Source organism: Bos indicus x Bos taurus, chromosome 1 (genome assembly GCF_003369695.1).
Source record: "Bos indicus x Bos taurus breed Angus x Brahman F1 hybrid chromosome 1, Bos_hybrid_MaternalHap_v2.0, whole genome shotgun sequence".
In the NCBI taxonomy this organism is placed as follows: domain Eukaryota; kingdom Metazoa; phylum Chordata; class Mammalia; order Artiodactyla; family Bovidae; genus Bos; species Bos indicus x Bos taurus.
Window position 1 is genome coordinate 89,593,546 of NC_040076.1, and position 20,700 is coordinate 89,614,245.

Here is a 20,700-nt window from a genome sequence, read left to right on the forward strand (position 1 = left end):
TATTTACGTAAACTTGTTTCTTTTGTATATTTATATTACATATTAGTATAATGCTATATATGTATTTAACATGTGTAAAACATTAAAACTATAAAATAAAGTGTGTAAGATATAAATATGTTAATATAAGATATTGTACATAGTATAATTTTTATATTTATAAATATATATTTATATATTTAAACCATTACCACCAATATGATTACTGAAAATAGCAATTTTATTTTTTTTCTTTTGCCCATGTCCCACTGGGGTTTACATTCAAAGTAAATCCATTTATATGATTTTTCCACCAACTTGGTCAGAATCAGGTCCATTTGTTTCATTTTATTTTTAATTCTTAGGGTTTGAAAATACTGATTTAATCTTGTTTATAACTTTATGTAAAACACTGGTATTACTTCAAAATGAAGTGTGTACTTAGATTCTTCTCCTTATAGGTAACCAAGTTTAGCTTAGGTTGCTATTTTTAAAAATATAAACAAACCTGTGAGTCTGTGTATGTGAGTGTGTGTGTGGGTGTCTAGACACACTCACACACACACACACACACACACACACACACACACGCTTTGTTTTGTATGTATAAGTAGAAGACGAGCTCAGTAACACCCTGTCTTGTCACAAAGCAGGGAAGCTATCAGAGACCAGAATCCTATCAAAAACGCCCAGAAGTCAACTTAAATGTTTTGTATAGTTTTGTATAGAAGTCCACAGAACGTTTGGAGACCACCTTTATAGTACTGTATAGAATTAGTCCTCTGTTTTTATAATAGCTGAGTAGCAGTTCATTACCTAGATGTAGCTTAGCTGTTTCATGAATGAGAGTTTTAGGTATGAGCATGTAATTTTGAGGCAGCTTGCCAAATTCTCTTCCTTAGGCTTTATGCCATTCTCTGTTTTTCCCAGTAATGTGTGAAGGTGCCTGTTTTCCCACTTGTAAACGGTATATAGTCAGAACCTTTTGGATATATACATATTTTATTTCATAGTTGAAAAATGGTGTCTCAATTTAGTTCTCATTTGCATCTCACATGCTTTAGAGCAGTTTGTATGTTTTTTCCTTTGAACTCTTCCAAAGATAAATTCTCATTTTTCAATAAAAGACTATCCATTTTTGTCGACCAGTCCCTTTAGGCCTTCTCTTTTCTCTTTTTTTGTAATTCTCCAGTCATCGCACTGCTTCTAAAACTTAATTTGGTTTAACAAGATTTTCCTACTAAGAATAAAACCTCACTGACCAGTTGTCAGGTTTGATTTCTGTAGAATCAGACCCTTGATTATAACCATTTTTTTTTGAAAGCTGAACCCAGAAAGTTCCTGTAAGGAAATAAGAAAAGGAAGATAAGGAGACGAGTACAGGATACAGGTTAATATTTTAGGCAATTGGAACCATTTCTTGTTGGGACCTTTGGAAGCTGGTGTAGAACATGCCCCTTAGTTCTTCCACTCAGTGGTCACGAAAGGGGCAATTTGTGCAACAGCTCCATTCTTTATTGGTGGAGTTATGCTTTGGAAAGGGCAAGACATCAGCTCCTTAGTACTCTCTCCTGACGTCACTGACCAGATGACCTTCAGGTGTTTGCAGTAAGAAAGTGCCTACTTGGTAAGGAGAACAGTGAGCAGGGCTTGTGGCCTGGGCGCTGCCAGTGCCCACTGGCTGTTGTGTCAATGGATATTCTAGTCTACTTGCAACTACATTTCTCAGTGTAAATTAGTTAATCTCATTCATAAATTGCCCTACTGTATTTTGTTAACATCTCTTCTCCTAGAACTTGATTATCCTAAGAGAATTAATAAAAGTAATTTATGACTTGCTCGACTGAGGATAAGACCCCAGAGTTGTAACCCTTTTGAGAGGTAACTCCCCAAGAGCAGTGTGGTGTGTATTGAGGAGCTAACGATCTGTTACTTTTTGTTCTCCACTTCTCAAGAATATCATCTATGAAATAATTTGTTCTGTTCACTGTAGAAAAACTCATTATTATTTTCATCCACTATCGTGATTTTGAAGTGGTATTACTAAATGTGAAGATTGAATGGTACTGCCCGTATAGACAGGATTGTGTGAAGTATTCATTTTATTTTGGTGGAGAGTTTATGTCCCTGAAGAACTAATTTTCAAGTCAATAGTAAGAGAGTTACAGTGAAAAACTCTATTAGTTTTGTGGATTTTTTATTTCTTCCCCTTTGAATGGATGAAACTGAAAATAATAGCTACAGGCTGAATTTCTTTCAGAAGTGTCTGTGCTTTTGCATATGTCTGAGCAGGTATCCCTTTGAAAAATGTATGATTTATTTTCTGTAAAAGCAAAATAAATGATAAACTCAGAAAAGCAGAGCACATGCACATTGGAGTTGTATGTTTTTTTTTTATAAGATTCTTTTTGATATGGACCATTTTTAAACTCTTTATTGAATTTGTTATACTATTGTTACACTATTCTGTTTTATATTTGGGGTTTTTGACCTCAAGATATGTGGGGTCTTACTATAGCCCACCAGGCTGCTGTGTACATGGAATTCTCCAGGCAAGAATACTTCAGTGGGTTGCCATTTTCTTCTCCAGGGGATCTTCTGACCCAGGAAGCAAACCCCAATTCCAGGCAGATTCTTTACCATCTGAGCCACCAGGGAACTCTACAGTTTTCTAAAAGGAGAGATGAAGGAGAAGAAAAGAGTGTGTGTGTGTGTGTGTGTGTGTGTGTGTGTGTGTGTGTGTGTGTGTGTGTGTATATATATATATTCCCTTGTAGTTCAGTTGGTAAAGAATCTGCCTGCAGTGCAGGAGACCCCTGGGTTCGATTCCTGGGTTGGGAGGATCCCCTGAAGAAGGCAATGGCAACCCACTCCAGTATCCTTGCCTGGAAAATCTCATGGACAGAGGAGCCTGGTGGGCTGCAGTCCATGGGGTCGCAAAGAGTCGGGCATGACTGAGCAGCTAACACTTATCTCCCTGACCAGGGATGCACCCCCCGATTGGAAGGCAAAATCTTAACCACTGGACCACCAGGGAAGTCCCTGGAGTTGGGTTTAACTGAATGCCTTCATCTTTACCATTAGATGTTTGTTGTGTGGTGTGAGGCTGATATGACTGATCAAGATGAAACCTGAGTGATTGTGGCATCATTTAGAAGGCAAAGTGTAGATTCTTATATGGATTTAATCCTTATATTAAATGTAATAGTTGACTTGTTATGGTGAAATAGTTAAAAGTTGTTATGGTGAGTAGCCGTATGGTGTAATAATTAACTTGTTATGGTGAGTAGCAATTTAAAAATTGATCTTCATATGTCATATAATCTTGGCCTCTGTTCTACAATTTCTTAGTATGAGGCACCATGCAACCAAAAATAAAATATGGCTCTTTATGTCTCAAGGAGCCCAAAATAAAGTTTTTCCAACTTCTCACACTGACTATACTATGTTAAATTCAGTCTTAATAGGATCTGACACATCTAGGATCCTGGATGTGTTGTGTGTTGGGCTGTGCTGTGCTTTGCTTACTCAGTCTTGTCTGACTTTTTGCGACCCTTTGGACAGTAGTGCACTAGGCTCCTCTGTCCATGGGATTCCCCCGGGCAAGAATATGGGAGTGGATTGCCAATTTGTTCTCCCAGAGATCTTCCCTATCTAGAGATCAAACCTGCATCTCCTGATTAGAATTGGGCTCCTGGTCCAATACTAGCAATATAGCCGAATTTGAAACTACAAACCATATTTCATGGACATACTGAAGCCAGTTAGAATCTTCTTTTCCTTGCTTTCTTTCATTAATCCATCCATCTTTCCAGGGGATAATACTGCTTTTAAAAAACATTTGCGTTTTAATTTTTTGTTCCAAAGAAAAACTAACATACTGAAGTTTGAGAGGTAAAAGAAACTGCCAAATTTAACAGATACTGTTTGTTTTCTTCTTCACGTTCTGTCCTTTTCTGCAAGCTAGTTAATTTCAGTCATTTCTTTGGTTTTTCTCCTGATTCTTTTAAACGGAATTTCTTCACAATGTCTATTTTTTCTCCTATGCTATGATTACTATTTCCTCCTGTCAGGAGGATCTGTTTTTTTAAAAAGATGCTAGTGTTCTTATTTTTCTACCTACTTTCTATATATAAAAGACCATCTCACTTGACATTCATTTCCAGTTAAATTTTAGTGGAATCATGTGAGTTCATTGTAATCTGATATTTTTAAAACATGACTCAATGTAGGGATTTATGAGTTTACAACAAATCACAGAGATATATTTTAAATATGTAGGAGACACCAAGACATTTTGATTAGCTTACAGTTTTTTGACACATAAGAAAATGTAAATTAAAATCAGACCAACAATGGAAAGATGAATGAGTGTTCTGAAAGAGAGTAGATAGATATTTAAATATCTGTGTAACTGTGAGTCTGTTACCATCTCTGTTTTATAGGTGAGGAAACCATTTTTCCTGTTCATAATGGCTTAGATAATAAATTGTAAAGTCTGAAGTCTAAACCAAGTCTTTTCCCACGGTTTTTTCTTCTCTTTAGAGAACGTGTCTGTATTTCTGTTCTGAGATGGAAATGATAGGGACTGTGGCATGATGGAATTGGAGTGGAATTCTGGGTTCTCACAGAGATTGTGTCTTGCCTTTTATATTACATGAGGGACAGTTAAGGAATGAAATTGTTGTAGAGGCCTTTAAAAAAATTATATTTGCATTTGCAAATTTTCTTAAGCTTTTTATTATTTTCTGGCTTCACTTGTGGCTCAGCTGGTAAAGAATCTGCCTGCAATGCTGGAGACCTGAGTTCAATCCCTGGGTTAGGAAGATCCCCTGAAGAAGGGAAAGGCTACCCACCCCAGTATTCTGGCCTGGAGAATTCCAAGGACTGTACAGTCCATGGCGTCACAAAGAGTCAGACAGGACTGAGTGACTTTCACTTGTTTCTGGCAGACAGGGCAAATTGTTGTTTTCATTGGAAGGGGGGATTTGATATTTTGCCTGATATTTCAGAAGTTAAGTATCACAGTGAAGCATCTGAATTGATATTGTGTACTTTTTAAACACATTTTGTGTTTCCTTCACCAGTCTTTTAATTCATTTGATGGAGGGATGTTTTTGTTTCATAAAGTCTTTTAATGTATTCCTTGTACACTTTCTCCCCTCAGTTGCAAGTAGGATAGAATCATCAGTGGTTTTTCATAGAAATAAAGTTAATTCATTTATTTTGAAATGATCCATAAGTCATTTGTCTACTTTTTCCCCCCCTTTTATTGAAGTTTCTACCTGTAGTAGGGATGGAAATTTATTTCAAAACCAGGCTTTCTCTGATTTGTCCTTCTGCCTGTAACAGAACAGGTCTCATAACCGTCAGTGGTATACTGTGTGTGTGTGTGTGTGTGTGTGTGTGTGTGTGTGTGTGTGTGTGTGTGTAGGAGGCAGACAGATAACTCATCGCGACACCTTGGTCTCACCTCTCCCGCCCTCCCACCCCACGTCTGCAGCTGCACTGGGCGCCGTGGCAGCCACTAGTGATGTGATGTGTAACTGTTGAGCTCTTGAAAAAGTGACTAGTTGTAACTAGTGATGTGTAACTGTTGAGCTCTTGAAAAAGTGACTGGTTGTAACTAGTGATGTGAACTGTTGAGCTCTTGAAAAAGTGACTGGTTGTAACTAGTGATGTGTAACTGTTGAGCTTTTGAAAAAGTGACTAGTTGTAACTAGTGATGTGTAACTGTTGAGCTCTTGAAAAAGTGACTAGTTATAACTAGTGATGTGTAACTGTTGAGCTCTTGAAAAAGTGACTAGTTGTAACTCAAATATGCTGTAAATATAAAATGTACACTGGATTTTGAAGAGTTGTTTTTGTTTTCTAAGTGAAATCTTAGTCTTGCTTGGATCTCAAGAGATGATATTGTTTGGATATATTGGATTAAATAAAAATAGACTATTAGAGTCAATTGCCACCTTAAAAACCTTTTTTTTTCCTCATGAGTCTACTAGAAACTGACAAACCTTTGGTTAGCATTGTGTGTCTGTTGACAGTGTTCTGTACCTTGCTGATCACAGCTACCTGATGTAAAGGTTCTCCTTGTCTGCCAGAAACAAGTAACTAGAGCAGTGAGAAACTTCAGGGCCCCTGCGAGCCGTGCAGAGCATGTGGGCTCCTGTTTGCAGCAGCGTCCCGTCTCAGCACCCAAAGCGCCCTCCCCTGGGGCCGCGGCTGGGTGCTGCACACCCGCCCAGCTCTGCTGTCCGTGCGGAAATTCTCAGAAAAACATGAATGGATAACAACAGAAAGCAATGATGGAACAGTAGGAAATTGCACGGGAAGCTTTTGGGAGATATTGTTTACTGTAACCTACCTGAAGTTGGGGTAAAATTGAACAGACAAGGAGTCTGGTGCTTTGGAAAGTGTGAAAGCTGCTAGTGAACTCTGTTCTCCTCTGTCAGGAAAAGTAACTGAAATTAATAAAGCTCCAGCAGAAAATCCAGGACTTGTCAACAAATCTTATTATGAAGGTGGTTAGCTAATCAGGATGACACTCAGAAACCCTTCAGAACTAGATGAGTGAGTGAAGAAGCATATGAGAAGTACATATAGTCTATTGAGGAGTGAAAATGGAACCCCTAAGTAAACTAGTTTGAAACAACTTAAAAAAAAATTAAGATCTGGGGAAACTGGAATGACCCTCAGACAGTTCCTAAAATTAGATCATGGGACGACATCACAAAGCTTAAGTTGTCGTTGTTCATTTGTAAACAATGAGGACCTAAATGTTAGAGAAGGGATGCTAATCACTTAGTTTTGGTAGAGCCTATAACTTGAACCAAATCCCCTCATTTGTAGTTGAGTTTTCTTTTAATCTATGTCATACAAATTTTATAGAATTTGAATATTCTTCAGAGGTGAATCATGAGTGCTTTCACAGGACCTCAAGAGGAGGTAGAAAAATTGTCTTTATCAGTTTCCCTGGTGGCTCTGACAGTAAAGAATCCACCTGCCAATGCAGGAGACTCGAGTTGGATCCCTGGGTCAGGAAGATCCCCTGGAGAAGGAAATGGCAACCCACTCCAGTATTCTTGCCTGGAGAATCCCTTAGACAAGAGGAGCGTGGTGGGCTGCAGGCCATGGGGTCACAAGGAGTTGGGCACGAATGAGCGACTGACACTTTGAAAGCATCTTTACTAGAGATCTCTAGGTTTTTTCCCCCTCCACTACAGTTAAGAGCTTAAGATACAGACTGTCAGGACAATTTTCTTTTATTACAGTTAGACTTTTATTCTCATCTATTTATGTTATTCTCTTATTCAGTGTTTGCTCTCTTTTGTGTACACTTGCTTCCTTGTCAAATCACTTTTCCCTTGATTTTTCAGTTATAAAGTTTCTATTTGGTTCTTTTTATATTTTCTACTTATGAGTTTTTACCATCATTTCAAGTGCCTACCCTTCCTCTATGGAGAATGGACTATTAAAATAGCTACCTTATCTTTGATAATTCTCACATCTAGATCATCTTGAGATTGACATCTGTTACTGCCTTTTTCTTTGAGAATTAGATTTTCTTGATTCTTTGTATGTTGAGTAACTTTTTTATTGTATCCTTTCAGGAGATTATTATTATTCTGTTTGAAACTAGACAGGTCCAGACTGAACTTTCTGTGTCACGGACAGTGGTTCCACTGTGAGTTCAGTTTTCAAAGCCTTTATTCTGCTGCTTTGGATCTCCTCATGTGCACACCTCAGGCTTAGTGTGGGACCCTGACAATAGCTCCTATCTTCAGTTCTCGAAACTTTTACCTATTTGAGTATGTTTTGCATACACGTCTTGGGATGAGCTTGGGACTTGTGTTGGTTCGTATACAGAATTACAGGATCCAGCTCCCAGAGGCCTCTCTTTCTGGTTTAGTTGAGCTCCTTTGGTTCAAAGGGACTGACTGGCTCAGTCGGGGTCTTGAGAGAGAGAAACATGGGAAAGGGGGTTATGTCAATTGCAGTTTTGAATATGTGTACTTTTAAGAATAGTAGGGGGTTAGAATTACCAAAAATGGAGTAGTGGCTCCTGTTGGACAAGTGGTCCCACAAGTACTGACAGCCATCTCTGGACAACATGAAAAAAAGTATGAGGACATTGTAGAGCAAACAAACAGAAATAGAAACTGGTTTGGAGTGGCCTTGGGTGAGTTTCCCAAGTTGATGGTGTTCTGTCTGAGAGCAGGCTCCTCTTGGGTGGTTTGAAGTTTTAAACTGGCTTCAGGAATCAGATAGTTGAGAATTACCACAGCAGCTGCAGAGTAGTGGAGCTCAGCAGGAGGAAGAGGGAGGAAGTCTAAGAAAGGAAAGAACCTCAGAGGTCGAGTACCAAATTCTGGGTATAAACTCTGTCAAACACTGGGGCCGACCCCTAAACTTGGAACCAGTTCGAGTATCAGGAAGAGAATAGGGAAACTGTGCTTTATTTGTGTCACAGTATTACCAACAGTTGAAGGAGAAAACTATTGGTACCTGAAGCAATTTGTACTAAACTCTGAAACATGCTGAGTGAATGTAGTCTTACGTGAAACAGGACATAATGTATAATTCCTTATACAGTGTACTAAAAACAGGCAAATATCTGTTGTGTATTGGGGCTGGGGCTGGACAAAGATAATTATTGTTGGGGAAAAAATGATTGACAAAGCTTAGAAATAGGAAGCATGGCTGCTGGGGACAAGAATTAAGGCATGTGGGAACTTTCTAGGGTGATGGTAGTGTCCTGTTAGGGATTTGAGTTACTTGAGTTTGTGCATTCGTCAAAACTCATTGAATAGTGCACCCATACATATCTATTGTAGTTTGTATGAATTTTTTCTTTAAAAGAAAAATTGTACTAAATACTTTATTATAGTTAATGATAGGCAGTTTGAAGTATATATGGGTATATGTGAGGGAAGTTTACTGATACTTGTAACTTTTTTTTGAAGTGCTTCAGAAATTAAGATTAGTTAATAGACACGGGTGAAACAAATAGAAGAAAGCATTAACCTTAAAGTCTTAGTGATGGCTATGTAAATGTTCTTTGTACACTTCTTTGAGTTTTTCTCAAGGTTTGAAATTTTCATCATGAAATGCTATGAAAGATACTAGTAGGAAGTATATCTCTGCTGTTTGTTTTTGGTGGCTTTCACAAAAATTGGTAGTTCTTTAAATCTGAAAATGTTTTAAAGAATTTATCAGTGACATTTTTCTACCTATGCATTGAGCTCTGAACTGTTTAGGATGTGGAAAGATAGAAGTAGAAATAAACAACGAAAGTGGAAAGACAAAACAAACACATAATAATTTGAAGACTTCAGAGTGATAGAGAAAAATCTCACGAAGATCATTTAGAATAGTATGATCAGAGTCAAATGTGAATGTGGGAAATGGAATCCCTGGAGTTGCTTATTTTGAGCAAGTTTTGAAAGTGCTCATAGAAGAAACTTTTAGATTCTCTTTCTGTTCTTTTAATTGGCCAATTGTTGATTGCAAAGTATGACTTAGGGCACATTTTTTTAATGTGTTGTATTAATTCTTCAGCAGAGGAATGCTGCGTGATTTTAATGCTCGAATTGTTAGCCAGATTGAATGATGAGAATTTATTTTAAAAAATCTGTATTTTAGGAAAATGGTAATTGTATATTAATAAGTTGTTATATTAAAAAACAGATGATCATAGTTGCTGAATTTTGTAATTCTTTTATAAAGTTTTGAGAGATGAATATAGTGATATTAAAAATATTAATATACTATCCGGTATTAAATATAAGCATTCTAAACTACTCTTTCATTCTTTATCCTGATCTTACTCTTAGGAAATGTAATCTGATAGACTGAATTTTTTAAGGTATATATTGGAATAAATTAGAAGTGGATAAAAATGAGAGAAAAATGAAATACTGAAATATGAATTGTGAGATTTTTTCGCCATTAGTTTGATCATTTCTGTTTCTTTCTATTGACAGTTTTTCTTCCGTTAACCTGAAATGAGAAGTTTGAACAAGATTAAGCATTTATTAAATACATTTACATTTTAGAAAATAAAAAGTTATATATAATTAATTGTTTATATATATATATATATACACACACACATACATACACACACACCAGAAATAGATTTGGACTTATTTTTGGTCTTTTGACTTTTTAATCTTTCCAATTGTATTGCAGTAAAAAAAAGGGACCATTTCCATTATAACTTTCTCAAAGCAAATATGCTGCAAAAATACAAACAGACAAAAAAGCAAATGTGCTGTTGTTTTGTATGTAGCTTTAGCAATTTATAATTGTTCCTAGAATTTTGTATTATTGGTATCTAAATGAAGCATTTTGGTCTTTGAGAAAATTGTACTGTATACCGACTTACACAAGTGTTAGGAAGAATTACAAATGTGTTTCTGTTCTACAGATAGAAATTTAGTGAGGAACAATCCAGTGGACTTCTTGCCACATACCAACTAGTTATTTAAACATCAAATTTTCATTTAATTCCTGATCTTGGTACCAAGAGGATAGTGTTTTCTGCAGTACAGTCAGTTCTGAATTTTTGAGGAGCTGGTTTACGTCTGTATGGTAGTGGCTAAAAATAATGCTGCTTATAGTATCCTACCACTAGTAATTATAATAAAACTAGTAGTTTTATTATTAGTAAATAAGCTTAATGTTTAAGTGTCTCTGAAAAAAGTCATGGAGGAGGGGGGAAATAAGGTAGTTTGAGTAAATGCTGTAAACAGCTTATGTGCAGAACAGTGCACTAAAATATGCTTTCCATATCCATACTGATATCTGCTGTATGCAGTTAAGTGTAAGTTTATTTTAATCAGCTCATTAGGATTATAAGTCAAAATACTCCCATTAAAATAGAAAATATTTTTAATGTGAAGGAAAGTTTGTTTCACAGGTCACTTGTCTCAGGGGCACATGGATATCACAATTATTTTAAGACTAGCCAAGAACAGGTTTCATCACCATCAAGGCTGCTTTATTTTTGCCTTTGTTTCTACCAGCCAGAGAAAAATTTTATTAGTGATTCTGAATAACATATTAAGTGCTGTATTGCCAGTGTGAAATGTTCAAGTGAATGATTAATGGGATTGTGTGTATGCCAAGTTATTTTATAATCACTAGGTGATTTGCATAAAATAAGTTTTAAAAACAAATTTTTCATAGACTGTTTCATTATATCTTTATATATTTTAAAAGATATATATTACATCCTTTAAAAGGATAGATTTTTGATATTAATAGATTCCTGATTGTAGAGATAACGTTTATTGGGCCTCATATAGCTAGAGTTTTAAAAGTCTGCCAGGTGAGATTCATAGTATTAACATAAATGAAAAGTAAATGTAAACTATAGTGTCAGAGGATCTATGAACTTAAAAAATTTATTAGAGCATAGACCAATCAGTTAATTACTTGTATTTAGGAAATTGCCATTAGGAAACCACAAGTTTTTGAGGCACCAGAGCCTTTCCATTATTTGTTACTGATATATAGAGAAGCTTGATTTCTTTCAGTGTAGAAAACTTAAACAAAAAATACTCTTCTCTTTATATTTCTGTTTGTCACTAGCGGTAAAAAAAAATGTCATTTATTTCAGTTAACCTTGTTGTCAAAAGCAGTCAGGTTCTGTTTTGAGAGCTAACAAGAAAAATGTTATGCATAGGGAAGGTACACTCATTAACAAAGAAGGGTATCATAAACATAATTATTGTTTTGTTACAAGTAAAATTAATTGTCTGATTTTCTCTAATCATTTTTTGTGTCATTTTACACTTTGTTCAGTTACTTAATTGAGAATTGAGATCAGTTATGAGGCATTTTATTACCTAAAGTAATTACTAGCCCAAAGGTATTCCTATACTGTTTTTAAGATTTCACTTGGGCAGTCTCATTGGCTAAAGGTGAATTGCTTTTTTGAGGTCATAATTTGGTCACTCACTCCTAATCTGGTTTAGATGATAAGGTTACTTACTAAGGCAGGTAAACATTTTAAGAGTTACAAAATCTTAAAAGTTACAATTTTATATCCTAAAAATCTACTTAAAAGTTATGAAAAGATTGCTTACAGCAGTTCAAAATTTATGAAAATCGTTTTCATCCCTGTTCCACCTGCTGTTTGCAGTGTTAACTTCACTGTTAACAGAAGTGCTACATTTTACTGCTTCTTCCTGAACTCATCTATAGACTCTCAGTGTTAAAGCCAGAAGAGCCCTTTCAGATTATCTAATTCAGCACCCTCATTTTACAGATGAGGAAACTGAGGCCTTGGACTAGAACAGAAGTCTCCTGACTGAGTCCAGGACTCTTTCTGTTACGTCATGCTGCCCGATGTTTGTTTCTGGAACTCAGCAACATCACATACAGGGTGAGCTTTTTTTTTTTTTAAAACGAACGCACAAAGTGGTTTGCTACTCTCATCAGGTGGTGTCATCATTCTTAACTTTCATTTTTCTTTTTTCACCCATACCTATTTTAATCCACAGTATAGCCTAGTTACCCATGAATTTATTTTGCTGCTACTACTTCTTGGCATTTGACCATTATTTTTGAGAGTTAAATTCTTAGTAATATGTTTTCTTATCCATAACCACGGTAGCCTTACCAGGCATTATAGCAACAGTAGATTAAAATTCTTACAAGGATGACTTAGGGAATCTTAAATTTAGATTTAAAAAGTGAGTTATAAGTAGATAAGTACAAGAGTTTGTATATGAGATCTAAGAGCAGATGTGATACCAAATATGAGAGCAATCTTTTTGTGAAATAACAAAATCCCAAGAAATATTAGCCAGCAGTGTGACATGGTTGCTGTAAAATGCCTTATCCTGTGAACTCATGGATTTAAACTCATTTGTGTTTTAGATTATCATTTTCTGTGTAGATGCTCATGATGTCCTGATTTTGGCTAGTGAGAGCCTCTTCAGGTTGGTTCCTATGTCCTTTGGATAAGCCTTAGAAGTTTTAAGTAGCTGTCTTGCTTTTTGGTTTGACACGGTGTTAATAGGTTTGTGTGGTTTTCTAAGGTAACTCAAGGAGTTTTAAGTTCTCGTAGTAAGTTCAAGATTTATAAGTTTCTGTAGGACCAAAGTATCATTTCCACTAACTCGTTCATTAATAAACACTGTCCATCGTTAATTTTGCTTTTTGTAAAAGTAGGAGAAAACAAGATCTTTCTGCTTAAACAAAATTAGCGTGCTTATCTTGTATTCTCTTGTATTTTAAAGTCTCTTGTTTCATATTACTGAAATAACCATGATGTCAACCTTTAGAATTTTGGGTAAACAAAAGCACTAATGCTCAGCTATGAATGTTGGATAAATTTGGATTGGACAGGATACTGCTGTCACAGTTACACTTTACATCACTTACATATGTGTAATATGTATATGTCATTGGAACACACACACACACATATATATATATATATATGTTACTAGAACATACACACACACACACACACACACACACACGTTACTAGAATTCTCGGCCTATTTAACTGTTTCTCAGCAATTTTAAAGGGCCCCTGTCCAGTTACCTATCTGTGTTTCAGGTGAACTAAATCAGAGGTCCAGAAATACTATGTGACGGTAGTTTTCCTGAAAAGATTATCTGTGGGGAGGATTGTAGATGTTTTATTTTGACAAGGGCATAGTACATAACTGTGCTTTGATGATGTTTCTTATGCAGGAGGGCTGGCTTTTATGACTTCTGGAGGGGGGTGTGTGTGTATTGTTGCTCAGTTGCTCAGTCTTATCCAACTCTGTGACCCCATGGACTGCAGCACACCAGGTTCCTCTGTCCTCCACTGTCTTCTGGAATTTGCTCAAATTCTTGTTCATTGAGTCACTAATGCTAATCTAACCATTTTATCCTCTGCTGCCTCCTCTGCTTTTGCCTTCAATCGTTCTAAGCATCAGGGTCTTTTCCAGTGAGTCAGCTCTTCACATCAGGTGGTCAGAGTATTAGAGCTTCATTTTCAGTCCTTTCTGTGAATATTCAGAGTTGGTTTTCTTTAGGATTGACTGGTTTGATCTTCTTGTTGTTTATAGCTATTATGTGCTAGAATGTAAACTACAGACTGCCTTTTAAATGCTTGCAATTTGATAGTGACTGAAAAATATGCACAATATAAAATGATAGAATAATAATGTTAACACATAAATTATAAATTGGTTTCATGCACTTCTACTACCTGTGAGGTTTTTAGAGTAGATTTTATTTCTATTTTACAGAATAAGAAACTGGGGCTTAGGGTAGTTAAATGACTTGATTTAATGTTTTACTGTCAAAAACAATAACATTTGAAGAAAATACAAATACTCTAATTTCTAACCTAAATTTCTTTCTTTCTTTCTTTTTTTTTTTTTTTTTTTACTACTGCCCAACTTTGAAAAGAGTTTTTCTAAAACTATGCTTTAGGGCTACGGGAGGAAAGGAGGAAACACCTTTAATGTTGACATTTGAATAGTCTTCATAAGGAGATGACATTTGAAGAACAGAAAAAATTTTAACACTTGTAGTTGGAACAGAGAGCTTAAAAATCATAAATGTGGGAATTAGGGGTTTGTTAGAATATTTTTTACTCCCTTGAATGTAGAGTACACTCGAAGAAGATGCTGTACACTCAGAGGGATACTGAAGACCATACACTGGACAAGGAGAACTTAAATGCTTCTGTAAACAAGTTAGAGGGAATGTGGAAGCTAATAGGTAGTCATGAGTACATATGACATAAGCAGCGTTATATTTTATGTGTAGATGTCTGAAGATAGTATGAAGAGACGTGGAAGTCATTGAGGGTATTGCAGTAGTAGAGGGGATAGGTACTGCAAAAAAGAAGGCATGGCTGGAAGAGGTGTTTTAAAGGTAAGAGATAGCAGGTAGAAGCCGAGATATAAAATTGAATGCAAAAAAAAAAATTACTAAAATTTAAATGTTAGTGAATTACAGAATTAGTAATAGTTATGGGCAAGAGGAGAAACATTTTGGGAAGTATAGGGCATAAGTTGCCTCCAATAATGCTGAGTGATGATAACTGAAAGGACATAGATATTTGTGCTTTAGTCAGCTGGAATTTGGATTCCTAGGTGGCTTGAGGTAAAGAATCTGCCTGCCAATGTAGGAGACGTGGGTTTGATATCTGGGTTGGAAAGATCCCCTGGAGGAGGATGTGGCAACCCACTCCAGGTATTCTTACTGGGAAAATCCCAGAGTCCCATGGACTATGGAGGGGTATAGTCCATGGGTCCCAAAGAGTCAGCTGGACATGACTGAGTGACTGAGCAGGCTCATATGCAGCTAGAATTGGAATATTTGGAATGGGAAAGATGGGTGTATGTGTTTGGCATGTAGCGGGACAGATGGTGGTTTTGTGATTCTTCAGATGGGAAATAGATGGGGAAACAGTGGAAGCAGTGTCAGACTTTATTTTTGAGGGGCTCCATAATCACTGCAGATGGTGACTGCAGCCATGAAATTAAAAGACGCTTACTCCTTGGAAGGAAGGTTATGACCAACCTAGATAGCATATTCAAAAGCAGAGACATTACTTTGCCAACAAAGGTCCATCTAGTCAAGGCTATGGTTTTTCCAGTGGTCATGTATGGATGTGAGAGTTGGACTGTGAAGAAAGCTGAACACCAAAGAATTGATGCTTTTGACCTGTGGTGTTGGAGAAGACTCTTGAGAGTCCCTTGGACTGCAAGGAGATCCAACCAGTCCATTCTGAAGGAGATAGCCCTGGGATTTCTTTGGAAGGATTGATGCTAAAGCTGAAACTCCAGTACTTTGGCCACCTCATGCAAAGAGCTGACTCATTAGAAAAGACTGATGCTGGGAGGGATTGGGGGCAGGAGGAAAAGGGGACGACAGAGGATGAGATGGTTGGATGGCATCACTGACTTGATGGACTTGAGTTTGAGTGAACTCCCAGAGTTGGTGATGGACAGGGAGGCCTGGCGCGTTGCGATTCATGGGGTCACAAAGAGTCGGACATGACTGAGCGACTGAACTGAACTGAGTGGATGAGATCCTTAGTTGAAGGAGTGGAGTGAAGGTCAAAAGGCTAAAAAGAAGTCCGCTATATACTGTTAGAGCAGGAAGAAAAATCAGTGAAATGGACAGAATCAGAAAGTCACGTTGGAAGTTTAAAGTTTTGTTGTTTTTTTTTTTAATCTTAAATTCTGGAAATGGCAAGTAGTATGAAATAATGAAGGCATATGAAGACCTGTTGAATTTGGGGGTGATTAGTAACAAAGTTCTTTAGAGTTCATAAAATTTTAACAAGAACAAAAACATTTTCTTCTTTATATACTTAAACATATTCTTTTACTTAAATGCATTAGATATACGTTTTGTCATGTACTCTTTTCTTTTGCTTCCTCCCCCATCAGTTCAGTTCAGTTGCTCAGTCGTGTCCAACTCTTTGCGACCCCATGGACTGCAGCATGCCAGGCTTCCCTGTCTATCACCAACTCCCAGAACCTGCTCAGACTCATGTCCATCCAGTTGGTGATGCCATCCAGCCGTCTCATCCTTTTTCGTCCCCTTCTCCTCCTGCCTCAGTCTTTCTCAGCATCAGGGTCTTTTCTAACAAGTCAGCTCTTCATATCAAGTGGCCAAAGTGTTGGAGCTTCAGCTCCATGAGTTTATTGTTTTTAATGACTTTACAATCCATGAATATCATGAATGTACCACGATCTTGTTTTGATTCTTCCCCTTAATGGGCATTCACTATACTAACCTTTTTGCCATTAAAACCCAGTCTTCTTATATAAACATCCTTAGGAATTTGTGTTTTTACCTCTCTGTATTGTACAGTATACATCTTAGTTGAACTCTGTGACATTACAACTGTGTGACCACATTTGAACAAAAAACAAAAAAGGCAAATTCTTCTTTTTCCAGTCTAATATTTTTACTTTTAATAAGAACTGCCAGATTGTTTTCCAAGGATTTTTTTCTTTTTTACATTTCCACTTGCACTACATGGGGATAACGTTGTATTTTTCAATTGAATTTAATGTTTGGTCATTTAAATCTGTGCCTTTTTTGTTCATTTCCTTTGTAAATATTTAAAAATTTTTGGTCTTTTAAGTAGAGTGTTTTCTCATCTCTATTTATAGGTGTGTATTACTGGAGCAGAGAAAAGCTGTTGTTTTTTATTGGCCACTACTATATTAAATTCCTTTATGAAGGGCTGGTGATATTTGCTAATAATATAATATATCTAGAAGACCCAACAGCTTCTGTGATGGAGACTACTTTTTCTCTTTCGTATCTTTTTCTACTACTTCTTCAGTCAGCACAGAACAATAGGATGAATAAAAATAAATGTTTTTGAAGTGAGCAAAAAAACAGAAAGTCCTAATAATTTTTACCAAAGAAGTAAAGCCACCTGAAATTAAGGGGCTTTGAGTGAGATAGAATCCTTACAAAGTTTTTGAAAATCGGTAACTGCGAATTTGAGAAGGAAGTTAAAAATGTAGTAAAACGATTGCAAGATACCTCAGAGGAACAAAATAGTTTTAGACACCAAAATAGTTAAATGTCATGATGATAGCATTTGTGTTGAAATGTCTGATCTGCATGAAAATGGAGGGAATGGAGATACAGTTCAGGTGAATGATGTGGAATTGGAGGATACTGAGAAGCTGGAGTAATGTGAGATGGTCTTGAAAACCCGTTCAGTTATAGAAACTGAGTAGATCAAAGATATAAGGAGTTTACAGTGAAAAACTAGCACCAGGGCTTCCCTGGTAGCTTAGTGGTAAAGAACCCACCTGCCAGTGCAGGTAGATGAAAGAGACACAGGTTCGAGCCCTGGGTCGGGAACATCTGGAGAAGGAAATGGCAACCCACTCCAGTATTCTTACCCAGAGAATCCCATGGACAGAGGCGCCTGGCGGGCTACAGTCCATGGGGTCGCATAGAGTTGGACACACTGAAGTGACTTAGCACGAACACAGTGAAAAAGAGGGTGTGTGTACTTTGTTTTGTTTACAGTTACAGGATTTAAAGATTTTGAAGTATGTAGTGTGATGCAAGCATGGTTTGTATGACATGGGGAACTTGTTAAGATAGACATGCCTGGGCTGTATGTCTTACTTGCTAAAACTTAATTAAGACTTTTCCTGGTAGGCACAAAATTTATAACATTACTTTGAAGCAGCTGCACAGGTGATTTTGACACATCACACTAAGTAAGACTGTTAGGCTAGAAATTGGAACGCGGCCTTTTTCCCTTCATACATAGTGTCACGGTCCCCCGCACCTCACCCCACCCCAAAGAAATGGAGATACAAGTTACTGAAATTGAGAGAGTAGTAGAGATCAGTATTGGAGTAGATGAGAGGGAACACTGAATTTTAATCATCATTGGAGATCATTGTTTGGTCTTTTTAAAACATCACTGACCTACTGGGAAACATTTATTCATTTGGTCAATAGTCAATCATTGGGTGTCTTTTATGAATCAAACTGTTATTTCAGGCACAATAGTAGTGAATGTTAAGGATTAAGTGTCTGCTGTCATATAGCTTGCATTTTTTAGTGAACACAAATAAACTGTCATTCCTAGAGTTCAGTACTTGTTAACTGAATCACCATGATGTTTGAAAAATCTAACGTACCCTATGGATCATCCTATTATATGATCCAGTATTGTTTCTGTAGAGTAGTGGTCTATGTAAATAAAAAATTAATTTTGAAATGAACATTTTCATTTGCTGCTGTTACCTCTTGCTGCTTTTTTACTATTCTTTTAAGTATCACTCTGAAAGCTTCCTTTACCTCTAATGTAAGAGAAGACAAAAAAGAGGTAAACCCATTTCCATCACATAATGGAAATGAGGAACATTCTTTCAGTTCTGGCAGTCTTGAGTTTCAACACAATATGCTTCTTCAATATAGAACAGTCCAAAGGGAAATAATTCCAGACTCCTCCCTACTGGCTGTGAATAGATTGAAAACCTTTCCAAAGTTAGATAACCCTGTGATAACTGATTGAGTACCCAGAAACTCAGAAAGGGGATGAAGTTCTTTGTTTGATCTTCTTGCTCTTCCTCTCTCAGCCCATATCTCTGTATAAGTTTTGGAAATAGCAGATGCTTTGTTTTCATCTCCATTTTGCAGTCACTGTTTTCATGGTTTCAGTTTTGCATACTACTCACACCTAATACTAGAACCATCCCTCTTAGTTTTTTTTTTTTTTTTTTAACCAGTTTTTTAAAGAGAAAATGATTGTGTATTTACACGTAAATGTTTTGAGGTTTTAATTAATACTAGTTAGTTAGTTCATTCACTCAGCCGTGTCTGACTCTTTGCGACCCCATGAATCGCAGCACACCAGGCCTTACATGCAGAGTACATCATGAGAAACGCCGGGCTGGAAGAAGCACAAGCTAGAATCAAGATTTCCAGGAGAAGTATCAATAACCTCAGATATGCAAATGATACCACCCTTATGGCAGAGAGTGAAGAGGAACTAAAAAGCCTCTTGATGAAAGTGAAAGAGGAGAGTGAAAAAGTTGGCTTAAAGCTCAACATTCAGAAAACTAAGATCATGGCATCTGGTCCTATCACTTCATGGCAAATAGATGGGGAAACAGTGGAAACAGGGTCAGACTTTATTTTTTGGGCTCCAAAATCACTGCAGATGGTGACTGCAGCCATGAAATTAAAAGACGCTTACTCCTTGGAAAGAAAGTTATGACCAACCTAGATAGCATATTCAAAAGCAGAGGCATTACTTTGCCAACAAAGGTTCGTCTAGTCAAGGCTATGGTTTTTCCAGTGGTCATGTATGGATGTGAGAGTTGGACTGTGAAGAAAGCTGAGTGCCAAAGAATTGATGCTTTTGAAGTGTGGTGTTGGAGAAGACTCTTGAGACTCTTGGACTGCAAGGAGATCCAACCAGTTCATTCTGAAGGAGATCAGCCCTGGGATTTCTTTGGAATGAATAATTAATATTAGGGCAACCTAAACCAGGAGGGGAAAACTCTCCTGTTCCCTTAAGCTCTAAAGCCTATGATTCCTAATATTTTATATATTATAGATTGTATCAATTATCAGTTATTTTGTATCAGCAGGCCCAAAGAAAATTCTGCTCTAAAAAGTAAGTTTAGTTATGTAATTGAGGTTAAAATAAAGATTTTTTTTCCTGATTTGTGTTTTATTTATTATAATTTATATTTTGAGCTTTTAGGTCATTTGTTGTTTAACCACTGAGTCGTGTTTGACTCTCTTCTGACCCCACGGACTGTAGCTTGACAGGCTCCTCTGCCCATGGAATTTTCCAGGCAAGCGTACTGGAGTGGGTTGCTGTTTCTTTCTCCAGGGGATCTTCCCAACCCAGGGATCAAACTCATGTCTCCTGCATTGTCTGGTGGATTCTTTACCACTGAGTCACCAGGGAAGCCCTTTAGGTCAGTAGAGTACCTATAAAATGCCTAAAAACCTTGCAGTAGAATGAATATAGGTATGATTTGTGGGAACAGTTTTAGTCTTAAAAACTTATATGACTTGGTTCAAATGCTCATTGTTTCTAACATATGTATTCATTTTCATATAACATTTTATTTGTAACATTTTTTTCATAATGATTACTCTTATAACTATAGGTATTTTAATTGAAGTTGAGTGGTTTTGACGTATGCCCTGAAAAACTGTTTTTTTTTTAAATTTTTTTTAAGAATG

General features: G+C 36.7%; 1 protein-coding gene across 7 annotated transcripts in view; it reads left to right on the top strand.

Moving 5' to 3' along the window:
- Positions 1-20,700, top strand: part of TBL1XR1 (transducin beta like 1 X-linked receptor 1) — a 178,201-nt gene that overhangs the window by 91,626 nt on the left and 65,875 nt on the right. For 2 of the 7 annotated variants that reach the window (XM_027540627.1, XM_027540618.1), the window contains one exon: positions 12,254-12,370. The exons of the other annotated variants lie outside the window; for them this stretch is intronic. The gene's annotated coding sequence lies outside the window, so the exon portion shown is untranslated. The remainder of the gene's footprint in view (positions 1-12,253; positions 12,371-20,700) is intronic. 7 annotated transcript variants of the gene reach the window in all.